Source organism: Symphalangus syndactylus, chromosome 18 (assembly GCF_028878055.3).
Source record: "Symphalangus syndactylus isolate Jambi chromosome 18, NHGRI_mSymSyn1-v2.1_pri, whole genome shotgun sequence".
Lineage (NCBI taxonomy): Eukaryota > Metazoa > Chordata > Mammalia > Primates > Hylobatidae > Symphalangus > Symphalangus syndactylus.
The window spans coordinates 106,608,775-106,623,451 of NC_072440.2; positions in this window are offsets into that span (position 1 = coordinate 106,608,775).

Below are 14,677 nucleotides of genomic sequence, written 5' to 3' on the forward strand. Positions count from 1 at the left end.
TGTCAGTGATTTTTAAATTGTCCTGTTTATATATTTACACCAATACAGGAGAACTTCTCAGCCAATGATTTTTAATGATTAAGTTCTGTTACATTTCCTTTGTAAAGTACAGATTGGATACCACCAAATTTCCTAGCACACCACGGAGATGGATCACTGCTCTTCATTGTATATCCGTTCTGTGCCAGTGCTAGCCTACACCAAATATTTTCAAGGAAAATAAGTCTCAGGTGAAATATTTTGCCCAGTCTTAAGTAGCTAGTAAATGGCTGAATAGAGATTGGATCTTAGGCCTATAGGAATCCCAAGATTTTGCAGTTGTCACATAGGAAGATCTCCTACTGAGATTACACATTTCCTGGGACGTGTCTACATGTTTGTCTGGACAGTATTTTCAAGGATTAATCCATGCAGTGGTGTAATGCCTTTTGACTTTGCCAACCTTTCCATTCAAATTATAAGTTGACTTTTACTGTCTTCAGAGTAGAGTTGTTATTAAAGAAATGTAAAAATAGAAACCTAAGCAGTTAATTTTTGGCTTTTCTAGGCTAATAGTGTCTAGATTTGCAGAAATACTTGCAGAGTGAGTGTGCAACCACCTCCAGGAGCCCAAGCCACTCACTCCGGATTCCCATTCCCACCCCCCCAAGTCCCACCCCTCTGCCCCACAGCCTAGCCCCATCAACCAGGCTGAAGCTAGCAAGGGGCCAATGTTCTCTCATGACCACCAGCCAGCGATGAGCACTGGGAAGGAAAAGTGATGCTGGGTGGCAGGGTTGATCTCATCTCCAGCATTCTGAAAACATCCTCAGTTTATCAAAAATGAAGTAAACTCTTTTTCCTTTCAATGGCGCTGAGAACAAGGCATGATCTGGATGAGATGAGGACTCCCACACTCCAGCAACTGCCAGCAGCATGGTGGATAGGTGCCTCCAGTCCACAGTGCAATGAACACTTCAGAAAACACCCTCCCGGTCTTATGTCTATTCCTGAGGAATTTGTATCCCTTACCACTAAATCCAATTCTCCCCTGCAATTTATATAAAACCCTGAGCAAAATAAATATCTATTTGACTAAACCGACCCTAATTTCCAATATTAAGTGCTACCAAAATGCAAAACAAAAGCTTAATAGAGAAATTGTGTTCAGAGATAGAAAACAAAGAAAATTATGATGTTTGCATAAAACCAACTTGCCTATAGAATCTTACCTGCTTATTAGTATTACGTAATGCATTTGTGTTTTTTTGTTTGTTTTGTTTCTCTTGAGACGGAGTTTCACTCTTTTTGCCAAGGCTGGAGTGCAATGGCGTGATCTCAGCTCACTGCAACCTCTGCTTTCCAGGTTCAAGCGATTCTCCTGCCTCAGCCTCCCTAGTAGCTGGGACTACAGGCATGCACCACCACAGCTGGTTAATTCTGTATTTTTAGTAGAGACGGGATTTCTCCATGTTGGTCAGGCTGGTCTCGAACTCCCGACCTCAGGTGATCCGCCAACCTCAGCCTCCCAAAGTGCTGGGATTTCAGGCGTGAGCCACTGCGCCCAGCCATAATGCATTTGTTAATTGCAATTTTTCACTTTATAGAATAGACGTTACCTAAATAATGTATGAATCCGGAATGCTTTTCTGTAAATATATGCAGCTTTTCACTTTCTGCCCGTAGAGTCATACTTCCTGGACGACTGCGGCTGTGGGGGCCACGTAACAGGTTCGAGCCCATGGCTGTGAGAGGACATGACATAATTTCTGAGCCAGTACCCTTGTTGCTGATTCCAGACTTTCTACAACTCTTTCCCTCTGCCTCTTCAAAGAGTAGTCTGGGCCTTAGAGAGATGTGTGGAATCCTGTCCCCGACTGATGACAGACGGGAGACATGAGCGAGGAATCAACCTTTGTTGTTTTCGGCCACTGGAAATTCAGGGGTGGTGTTTGTTTCCTGGAGTTTACTTCTCCCTCATCAGGAACAACTTAGTGCGTCCTGACTGGTTCAGGTAACTTTCCCGTGTGGAAGACATTTAGAAAGCCCCAGCTTCAACTTTTTTCTTGCAAACTCTGTGCTGCAGATTAGAAAACTAACATCCAAAAGAAACTGACAGCTTTTCGTTTCATTTAATATTTTAGAAAAAAAGTTTAAAATCCATTTACTTTAGAATAGTATGCTTTTTTTTTTTTTAAGGGGGGCTGTCTTGGTTTTCATGAGGGAGAAAGCAACTCTGGCATGTTGACACAGGTAAGAAGGTAAATATTGTATCATAAGGCATGCTGCTCCTGTGACTGCTTCTTCACTTTGTGAAATTATGTATTTATGGTGCAGCTCCTGCTTCTCCTGCGGATGTTGTCAGGTTTTTTCACATACTCCCTGTGCCAAGCTGCCGAGATGAAGGCAGCCACACGATCCCCCACCCAGCCACCTCCATCTCCCTGCACCGCGCTCTTCCATCTCCGCCGTGTATACAAATCGCTCCCTCAGACACTCCAGCTGTCACTACGGATAGACATTGTCTTGGGGGAAAATGCACTGGGAGTGGCAGAAAGGGTGTATTTCTGACACTGGTTTGAGTTGTCATTCAGTCTGTATGTCTTAAACCAGTTCCTGGATATGACAAGCCCAACTGTTTGATATCATTTGCACATGACTCATCACTGCATAGCAGACTTTTTAAACTTTTCCAAGCTGAGAAGCTGTTCTCAGGAAAATATCCATGCTGTGCTTGATGAGGCAGCACTTGTACAGCAGCCTTCTTTCCTGGGGTTCCGGAGTGAGCTCTCCCTAAGTGACTTAGGCTCTCAGTAGTTCCTTTTTGTCTAAAAATGTGACAAAATCTCCAACCCACTAGTGCTTTGTCTCTCTCCACTCTTATGGATGGATACCCTAAGTACATACTGTCATTTCTGTCGGATTTTGGAGAAAAAGGAGGTGTGCAGTGGGAGGTACTTAATTGGGAGCGTGGCTTTATGTCCGCAAATGAACCGTGAGCTGGTAAACATGCTGTGTGAGTTCTCTTCGGCTGCTGTAACAAGTACCCCAAAAAGAGTGGCTTAATCAACAGAAATGTATTGTTTTGAAGATCTGGAGCCTGGGAATTTGAGATCAAGGTGTTGGCAGGATTGATTCCTTCTGAGACTGTGACAGAGACTCTGTTCCAGGCTTCGCTCCTGGCTTGCAACCTCTGGGGCTCCTTGGCTTGTAGATAGATGCTTCAAGCCCATCTCTGCCTTCATCTTCATATGGTGCTCTTCCTGGGTTGTGCCTCTTTGTCTAAATGTCTCCTTTTATTATATAAGGACACCAGCCACATTTCATTAGGGCCCATCCTACTCCTTTATGACCTCATGTTAAATAGTCACATCTGTAATGACTCTATTTCCAGATAAGGTCATGTTCTAACGTACTTTGGGTTAGGATTTCAACATATGAATTTGATCAGTTTGGAGCTATTGTTCAGATGTGATTTTAATGTCACATTTAGTGGTTTATGCACAGAACTGTGGGTATGTATATACAAGTCTGTTTTTTTTTTTTCCTGGCATAGTTGGGTCTGAAGATTTCCATGTCAGTGAATTTTCAGCAACTTGAGATTCCCCTTTTAGTATTAAGTTCTTTAAATGTAAGTGAAATCATTTTAGATAGAGAGTTTTTTAAATATACGAAGCATTTTCTTGTTTTCATAATCAGGGTACATAGTTATGCATATTTCTCTCTAGCTAGATTATGAATTCTGGAAGGTGGATGATGCTAAATTTCTCATCTTTCCATTCCCACTGTCTGACATAAGGTCTCCCATGTACTAAGGGCTCAATAAAGGTGTTTGGAATTAAAATAAATGGAATGCTAAATATAAACCTAAACTCATGTTAACAACTTGGGGTGATCATATAAGCATCAACTATCATACTGTGTGTAGCGAAATCCCTGCAGGTGGCCTTGAGGTGTGAGAGACAGTTCGGGCTTAGACCAAATGTCCTGAAATGACTATCTTTGCTTTGTCCTCATGTCCGCATTTGTTTTTCTAGCTCCTTGCTCAACCTCCTTCTTCACTGTCCTTTTTCTCCCCCAGTAGCCACATCCCATCTCCTGTCTTGCTACGTCATGCAGCAACACCTCCCTTGCTGCTGCTCATCTGTGCCACGTGCACCCCCACCCCAGGACCTTTGCACCTGCTGTTCTTCTTCCTGGTTCTGGCAACTATTTCCATGGCTTGGACCCATCCTTCAGTCCTGCTCTGCCCACATGACATCTGGGCAAAGGGAACTTCTCTGCCCATTCTATGTGAGTTTATCCTTCCCACACAAACCTTCTCTATAACCCATCCGAACTTACAGTTTTTACACCACTGGATACACGTTTCCTTGTTCACTGAGTGTCTCTTTAGCTAGTTCCAAAAGAAGGGTTTTGTCCATTGTGCTCACTGTTTTTCCCCCAGAATCTTGTGACGATCTTGTCACAAAGAGGTGCACAGTAAAAATGCTCTGCCTGAAGGACACAGGGAGGATGGGTAGGCCTCTTCTAAGATCAGAGTAAATATATCATTCAGGAGACACGGAGGAGGTCTCCTACAGGTCCTGTTAATGAGGTTATGAGGGACAGACTGCTTTGTCGGTTTCAACCAGCCAGGGGCTTGCGCAGGTGAGGACGGCGGGAAAGCAGCATCCTTTTCCAAGGTCTAGGTTGTTTTTCCACGGTTGAGGTCTCAGAAGGAACTTCCCGAGAAGCGCCATGTTGGTGGGAGAACTTGTCAATATAAACCCACCTTCCAGCTTGTTTGCTGCTTGTAAGCACTTCTCCCCATGGAAACACTGAAAACACATGTTTTCCACTAAAAGGTGTCCAGCCAATTATTTCTTGTGTCTGCAGGGGTCAAATTCACTGTTTGTGACTTCTCACACACTGATGTGCCCTGACAAAGCAGCTTGAAGGCCTTGGCGGCAGTGGCCCGAGCTGGCTCCCAGGAAGGAGCGCTGGTGGCCCTCCTGCCCCAGCGGCTCTGTGCATGGGAATCACAGACCCAGAGGCTGTGGTCTTCCTCAGCGCCTGCTTTCTAAAGTGTTTGACAAAGACTCAGAGTCATGTAGGGACTTATCAGGGGGCTATCGGGCGAACTAGGGTTTAAAACAAGTTTGTACAAACTTGGGGTCCAGCCTCAAGGATCGCTTCCCAGATCTGTGGATGGAGTCTTTCCCTCCCGTGGTGTGCTCAGGTCACACCGGTGCTCTCCTCCAGCACAGGGTCACACCTGTGCTCTCCTCCAACACATTATAAATGCAATGCATATGCCTGTAATCTCAGCACCCAAGGTGGGTGGATCACCTGAGGTCAGGAGTTCAAGACCAGCATGGCCAACATGGCGAAACCCTGTCTCTACTGAAAATACAAAAATTAGCCTAGTGTAGTGACATGTGCCTGTAGTCCCAACTACTTGGGAGGCTGAGGCAGGAGAACCACTTGAACCTGGGAGACGGAGGTTGCAGTGAGCTGAGATCATGCTGCTGCACTCCAGCCTGGGTGAAAGAGCAAGACTCCATCTCAAATAATAATAATAATAATAACAATAATAACGTAATGTGTACATTACTTTTGGAGCCACAGAGTGAACACTTGTCTTCCTCAAATTAACTATAAACTGTATTCATTTGTTTTATTTCTGTATTCCTCCTGATTGTGCTAACAGGCTAAAAAATAATTTGATCAATTTACGTTGACCTAAATGTCTGTGGTTCAAGCACAAAATTATAAGATCTAGCAAAAGTAGCCTGGGTGTGGTGGTTCAGGCCTGTAGTCCCAGCAGTTTGGGAGGCCAAGGTGAGTGGATCACCTGAGGTCAGGAGTTTGAGACCGGCTTGGCCAACACGATGAAACCCCGTCTTTACTAAAAAATACAAAGATTAGCTGGACATGGTGGCAGGCACCTGTAATCCCAGCTATTTGGGAGGCTGAGGCAGGAGAATTGTTTAAACCAGGGAGACAGAGGTTGCAGGGAGCCGAGATTGCGCCGTTGCGCTCCAGCGTGGGTGACAGAGGGAGACTCTCTCTCAAAAAAAAAAAAAAAAAAAAAAAAAATAGCTAAAGCAAGCCCTGCTGTCATTGGCCGGGAATGCAGGTACTTTCTAGGGCTGGTAGGTGCAGATATTCTATGCTTAACAACACAAAGACATTCTGGTTGAATTCCATTAAAAAACACCCATCTGCAAAAACTATGTTACTTGCCTAGCAACAGGGGAAAGATTAATTACATGATAGTGTAAACATATTACATTTATCTTTTGAGATTATTATTGAAGAAAAAATAGTAATATCAAAAGCCTACTGTATAATAGTGAGTGACTAAAGGCAAGGGATGCCAAAGCATATTTAGCATGCTGCAAATTTTTAAAAATACTACTTATATAGGTGTGCGTGTTTGCGTGTGTTTAGAGAAGGAACGAGAACTATATCAATCTTTAACCATGGTTGATGCTGAGGACGTAATTGTGTGAACTTTTTATTTTCTGTGTTATTATTTCCCGTATTCTGAAATACTCTATAATGTATGTATATAAAAAATAACAACATAAATTTTCTTTAGTTGTATTTTCTTCCTTCAAAGGTACCTCAAATAATACAAGAGTTTCATAAGAGATTTCTGGTGTTAAACTTTACTAGACCATCCAGAAAGCAGAGCTTCCATGTTTTTTTACAAATACAAAATAAAACTGATTCAGAAGCCTAGGAAATATATATATATATCATATATATATGATATATATTACATATATAATATACATATGGTATGTATAATATATAAAATATATGATAGCATAAATTACATATAAATAATATATATAGTTTGATAGCATAAATTATATATGGGTGATCATGTGAATGTGTGAGTTCATATATGTGCACACACACACAGGCACAAACATATACATACAACATTTGTCTATTTGTTTTTTATTTCTCCCAGCATTAAAATCCTCTTGCATTAAAATCCTCTTCCTAGCTTTAGGAAATTCCCTACCTTGTAAGTATTGGGTGGGGGTAGTGTTGAAGGAGGAGGGAAAAGCCTGCCTATCACTATTAGAAGCTGAAAAAAAGACCAGGTTCCCAGCCAATCGGTTGCACTTATTCTGAATGTGGATCAGACCTGTGGAGGAATTTCATGGTGGTGGGTGGTGCAGTGACACCACATTTCCAAGGTAGTGACAGCTACAAGGACTAGGTAAGGGTCTGTATCTAGTCCAGACACAGAGGGTTCCAGCTGTGGCACTGGTGACTATCACAGCAGCCGGGGTGGCCCATAGAACTGCTTTTGTGGCAGGATTTTCTGGAGTGGTGGTGGCTGTATCTGGACTCCTCCTTGTTTTCATACCAGGGTCTGCAGCTTCCTAAAGTTTCTATTGTTCAATAACTTTGTTTTCTGGCTTTTTTGTTTGTTTGCTTGTTTGTTTTGTTTTGTTGAGACGGAGTCTCATTCTCGCCCAGGCCGGAGTGCAATGGTGTGATCTCAGTTCAGTGTAACCTCTGCCACCCAGGTTCCAGTGATTCTGCTGCCTCAACCTCCCAAGTAGCTGGGATTACAGGCACCTGCCACCACATCTGGCTAATTTTTTAATATTTTTACTAGAGACGGGGGTTTCACCGTGTTGGCCAGGCTGGTCTTGAACTGCTGACCTCAAGTGATCCACACGTCTCAAATAACTTTTGTTTTCTATTCGTTAACCAGAATTGATTTCTACTTCTTGCCACTGGAGTGACGAGGTGAGTGGGCTTCATGACAGCATTCAGTACAGTACCAAATGTGATCTGGAAACTCATATGAACTTGTAGTTCAGAAAATATTGCAGACACCCCATGCATGAGCGGTACTGGCTTAGATGCTAGAGAGATATACAGCTCTCCAGTTAGGAAGCCTGAGTCCATTAGTGAACTCCACTAATAGGTCAGGAAAAGTAATAGCTAATAAATATTTTATTAGCACTTGTTGAATCTCACTAATGGGAAAGCCAAATATATCAAAAGTAGCAAGAGTCACATTCAGTATCCAGCCATTACTCAATGCTGTGTCTGCTGTTTCCTATTACTTCTTTGTGGAATAATTAGAGAAGTTCTAATAGAATTATGTGCATAACCGTTAGTATTTTTACTTTTCTATTGTAAGCCATCATATTGTCTTCCTTTGTTATTTACCTACACAATGTATTCAATATTAGTTTTCTATCTATGGTACAGTAAATTTATAGCTACGTTAATATATTAATAGTTCTTTATCTAGGAAATACAATAAATTTTTTTGCATATTTTTAAAAAAATTAACTACTAAAATCCATTACACATAATATTAGAAGCCTTTAAAAATGAAAAGGAAAATCACCACCATGACCACCAATAAAACCCCAGAGCTAATAGAATCACAATCCATCACTGCAATAGGGCTAAAATTGTTTTGTTTTCTTAGACTATTTGAAATCTTACCTCTCAAGGGAAAAAATATATATATAAAATATATTTTAATATATATATGATATAATATATATAAAACTTAAACTACTATTTAAAAAACTGCCAAACTTTTTTTCTGGTTGGGGTTTTCAAGGGTAGACCAGTTAGAAATAGGGGAGCTGTCATTCTAGGTATTTAGTGTCTGAAAATAGAAATGAGGGTCCAATCTGGATTTCCCAATATTTTCTCTAAAAGTTCTTCGTTGTTCCGTCCTGGAAAATGGAGTGCTGACGTAGACAGCTGTCAGCATCATACACACATTCTGGAAGGCATGCATCTTCTAGAAGTTAGGTAAATCTTGCAATAGCAGCTTCTTTCTGAAGAAAAACAAACCTCAAAATCTCTTTTTGGGGGGGTTTCATTTCATGTACACGAAAGGCAGAATATGGTACTTCTCAGCTCATCCATTCATGCCACAAATGCTTGTTTAAGAACTTGAAAATACAAATGCCCTCCCAAATCACAGCCATAGAAAGTTTTAAAGAAGGAATTAATATCATCACAACAGGTAGATTATCAATTAGGGCATGTGCAGTGCTGGTGTGGTCTAGTAGATGAAACACATGCTGTAGAACTGAGAGGTTGTAGGTTTGGGTATTTGTTCTGCCATGTAATTATCTGTACTGCCGTGGGCAAGTCAGGCTATGCAGCTTGCTCATAAAAGTAAGTAATACCAGTTTTGCAAAGATAGGAAAATAGCTACAAAGATAATATATACATATATATGTATATGTTTGGTACATTGTATATGTACATGTTTGGTACATTGAAGATATTTAGGATATTGTAGCTTTTATTGTTATCGGTATAACTGGCCCAAATAACTCAGGCCCAAGCTTGAGACTATTGTCTAATTGTAAGATTCTGTTTTAAAAACCGGCGACATTTCTATCCCCATCCAGTCCTTAAGGTTGGAAAGAATTACCTGAATTTTAAAATTGCACTTATTAAAACCAATGCTACCCCATTGCTCTTACCTGCTACCCTAGATTTATTTAGGAAAAGTTGGTTTGATTATATTAGGTGGTCTCCAAAACTCATTCTTACAACAGTTAATAAGTAACTACTATTATAGATTCTTGGAAGAAATAAAGAATCTTAGTTTACAATTTACATGATAGAATAAGGTATGATTCTGATATGAAACACCTAGTGGTAAATACCACCATCCATGGTAAATGGCAATATGCAATTATACCAAATTAATGATGGGTTAAATAGTTAACAAGGCCCTAAGAAAAAATAGAGATCACCACAGGTTGAGTGATTAGGATTTATTAGAATTCTCTCAATAGCAAGCCCAACTCAAACTGGCTGAGCTAAGAGCTGGGACATACAGGCTCACCCAAGAAGTTTAGAAGGGGGTGGCTTCAGGTTCCTTTGCCCTGGAGGCCTAACGATGTCAACACTCATCTGATTTTTCTTCTTTGCCACTTAGGGAATTAGATTCACTTCAATCTGGCTTTCCCTCTGATGGCCAAATGGATGCAGCCACTCCAGGCTTCGAAAATTCCCACTTTACCGTCCAGAAGGGGTGAGCAAGCTTCCCTCCTTGGCCTGAATCAGGCTGCCTGCCTAGCTCTGACCAATGCTGTAGACAGTGGATGGTGTTATACTAATAATTCTGGCAAAGGCCAAATACCACAGCCTCGCACCATGTGTAGAAAGAAGGTGGAGAGGTTAGTGGCTGGAATTACTTAGTGGAGGGGAGTAGATGTTCAGCTTGTGGTCACAATATCCACCACAGATAGCTTCATGAAAAATACGGGATTTAGAATCTTCTACAGTCCAACTCTGCAAACTATAGAATCGCAGAATTAATTCTGTCCAAAGTCATGGAATAGCATTAGTTCATGTTAGGGAGAAAGTTGGACTCTAAGTAAGTCTGCAGAAGCCAGACTGCCTAGGTCCAATCCCCAGCTCTGCCATTGACTAGCTGTGGGATATTGTCTGATCTGTGTCCCCACCCAAATCTCATGTTGAATTATAATCCTCAGTGCTGGAGGTGAGGCCAGGTGGGAGGTGATTGGCTCATGGGGGCAAATTTCCCTGTTGATACTGTTCTTGTGATAGTAAGTGAGTGCTCGTGAGATCTGGTCATTTTAAAAGCATGTGCCCCCTCCTTTCTCTCTCTCTCACCCTCCTGCTTTGGCTGTGTGAAGACACCTGTTCCCACTTGGCCTTCTGCCATGAGTAAAAGCTCCCTGAGGCCTCCCCAGAAGCTGATGCTGTCATGCTTCCTGTACAAGCTGCAGAACCATGAGTCAATTAAACCTCTCTTCTATACAAATTACCCAGTCTCAGGTATTTCTTTACAGCAGTGAGAGAATGGACTTATACACTTTGGGACCTCCAGCAAATTATTGAGTCCTTCTCTGCAAAATTGGAAGAATAACAACCCCTTCTTTGCTGGATTGCAGTAAAGACTAAACAAGCTATTTAATGTGAACCCACAAAGAGTGGTGCCTCACACCCAGTAAGTGCCATCATGACTGTTTCCCTGTCAGGCTTCTTTCTACAACAGCATCCTACCTGCCCAGGCCCTGAAGAGATGCATAAAGAAAAAGGGGCAAAAAAGAAGCAGGGGATTATAGTGCAAGGGGTGATAAATACAGACAGATGTCACAGAATGAGTGCTTTCCCAAAATCACAGTAAAAACAAGTTGACTTTAGGGAAATGATTTGGTACCAGGTAGCAGAAGCTTGAATGCCAGGTTAGGGAGTATCATACACAGTGCTCCTTAAGTGGCTACAGCAGGTCCAAAAAGATTTGGAAATATTTATATCACATCACCTCCTCTTTTAGGCAGAATTCCAAATTTTCTAAGGATAGATCTCTTTCACATTATATCTTTCTTTTTTTATTTAGACTTTACTGAGGGCTGGTTTCTTTGTTAGTTTGTTTTGAAGAAGGAGATTCAGCAAAGTCTCTTACTTTTTCTTTCTTTCTCTCTCTCTCTCTCTCTCTCTTTCTTATGATAGAGTCTTGGGTCTCACTCTGTCACCCAGGCTGGAGTGCAGTGGCGTGATCAGGGCTCACTGCAGCCTCAACCTCCTGGCCTCAAATGATCCTTCTGCTTCAGCCTCCTGAGTCGCTGGGATTACAAGCACGGGCCACCAAGTCTGGCTAATTTTTAAATTATTCATAGAGAAGAGGTCTCATTATGTTGCCCAGGCTGGTCCTGAACACCTGGGCTCAAGCAATTCTCCCGTCTCAGCCTCCCAAAATGTGCCTGGCCTGTATCCTTCTTTTAATAACAGGTCTCTCACCTCAGGTGATGGTTTATTTTATGCGTCACCTTGGCTGGTCAACCATTATTCTGAATATGTCTGTAATAGTGTTTGAGATGAAACCCACATTTACATAGGTGGACTTTGAGTAAAGCAGATTGGACTGGCTCCCCTAAGGAAGAGGAGATCCTTCTAGCAGCCTCTCTTTGGACTTTATCTGCAAGCTCAGCTCCTCCTGGTCCCATGGGAAATGGCGTTCAGACTCAAACCGCCCCTCTTTCCCCTGTCCCTGCCCTGGCCTTCTCTCCCATCCAATTTTGGACTTGCTTACCAAGCCTCCACAACCAAGTCAACCAATTCCTTAAATGAAATCTCTTTCTATGTGCATGCACATCCCATGAATTCTATTTTTTTTGGAGAACCCTGACAAATAAACCTTCTAATGGAGCTGCCCTAAAGAGTAATTGTGTCAGTGGAATTTGATTGGGAAAATGGTGGCTCCTATCAGAAGGAAGATACTTCTGTGGCCTCCTGTATTTCTTTGTGGTGTCCTGTTTCTTACCCTCCCCAGCTACTGTCTGTGCCAGCTGAGCAAGGTCTGCCATCTGAGTGTCCATGTGGAACAACCCCTGGCAATGGAGCCATACGGAAAGGGCCTTGATGATGTCACTCATCTGGGTTCCTGTGTGACAGAGTTAACTCTGTTCTCTGTGCCTAGCCAATTCCTTGCATGTTTTTCCATTCTACATGATTTCCTATTGACCTTGGACTTCAACATGCATGATCTGGGCTTTGGTTCTTCTGAAGCCACCTTCTGTTCTTGTTGGGTGTATGTTTGCGTGTACTCCAAGTCAATGGGTGACAGTCTCGTGTGGGAAGTGCACTTGTGTTTTTCATTCTTCTTTTTGTCTGAAGTGTATAAACACCACTGTCACTGACAAATTGTATCTCATTAGCAATGATAAATCATTTTGATGTACAATATCACCTCCTCCTGTTCTTCCTGTCTCTCTGACGCGCCTGTATTGACATTCCAATTCTGAAAAGCCTTCCATCAACAATCTAGAAGAAACAATCCCCCAGAATTAATATAATTATAGAGGGGCAAGTTTTTTTGTTTGTTTTTGATCTGCTCCCTACAACTATGTGGCAAATGTCCTTTTCATTGTCTTCTTTGTCATCTCTTGCAGAACCATCTTCAGCTTCTGCTTCACTTTGCGTGTTAAAGCATGAAACACGTGGTCTGTCCCAAAATGAATGGCTCCATTTCTCCCCTTTCCTTTAGTCCTTAGTTCTAGGGCTTCATATCATGCTTCGCCAGTTTTAATAGAGTTAATGTAAGTCAGGAGGTCTCAAAAAGCTTTACAAACGTTAATTAATTATGCGACAGAACGGCCCTATGAGACAAGGATGATTATCCCTATTTCACAGGTGGGTAAAATTCCCAACACACAAAGCTTGAGTGACATGAATAGTTGGCCATTATTAAGAAACTGCAGTCGTGTTTGTGGCTGCGCCTTATGCTGTCAGTGCCTGGCATATGCAGTGTGATTGCCCCACTTTGCAGATGAGAAAACGGACTGAGAGGTCCATTTCTGTATCAGAGGTTTATTCCACCTTCAGGTTTGCTCAGATTATTCACAGGCCTCTGGGGTTTCCCATTTTTCTTTATTTTCTCAACTTTTCCCCCAACACAGCACTGTTAGTCAGTGAGCCAGCAATGGAAAAATCCATGTGTGTCTTTCATATGACTTGGTTTACCCCAACTCTCAGATCACATCTGTAAAACATGGGTCTCAGGTCTGATCACAGGGGCCAGTTAAAAGAAGAGACTTAAAAAACAGGGATCCAACCCCACACATAAGTGTCTTGTGTCAGAACAAGACCAAGGATGCAACCAGCACATGTGTCCTGGCTATCTGCATGGTGCCTTCTTATTCTCCCACTCTGCGGCCCAGGAAGAGCAAACAATGTACAGCTCCAGGGCCACATTCAAGGTCTCCAACTCCTTGCCAGTTGCTGCCCAGAAAACCCACCTCTGTCCTTTTCCTTCCATGCACCTTCAAGACTCAGGCATTTTTCCTGCCTCCCCAGCTGGGGCTGCCTTCCTGGGCCAGGGACTTGTTCACCTCAGTCCCAGCTCTCAGTGTGCAGGTGAGCATTGCAGATGTGCCTCTCAAACTCAGCTCTCACCCATCTGGCTACTACAAGCCCCTGGAGACAGGAACCGTCTTTCATCTGCGTGTGATCAACACCACCCAAAGCTTCACGCACAACAAAATTTTGTAGAATGAGGCATGACCAAAGCTATAGAGGGGATGAGGCAGATTGTGCTTATTCATAGAAAACTTACTTTTTGGCTCAAAGAAACTGATTTTTGACAAAAGAATTGTGTGTGCGTGATTCCTTCACTGCCTTAAGAGCCATGAGTGGCAGCCACTGGTCTGTGGCTGAACAGCCTTTGAGTTAGTTGAATGCATTGGTTAAAGATATAGACTCCAGGCTTTTTTTCAAGCACGTGGAATCTGTATTCTGGGAAGTAGACTCAGAAATCTGTACTTTTGATTGTGTGATTTTGATGTTTGTTTGGTACATTTAGAAATGAGATTTATGTTTTATGAAACATTATAGTATCTTATTAATGCTGCAGTATTGGTATGCTCTCTCGGTTAAAGAAGTTTGTTAACTGAAATAACGTTATAAAAGGAAGCTTTTTTTTTTTTTAATTACCTCAAACTTGAGTTTGAAAATTTGCTGTCCTGGGAGACAATTGCTTCCCCATTGTAAAGTTCCCAATAGCTCTGTCCGGGAGCAGAGTAACCAGTGACTTCAAAACCACTGACCATCCCCAAAGCAACAAGATAAGGGGGCCAATGGCCATTCAGTTTGGCCCACTGGGTGTTTTAAATGTTTTGAATATGAATATCCTTAGTTGAAATTTGCCTTCCCCTGTTTCCACAGGCCC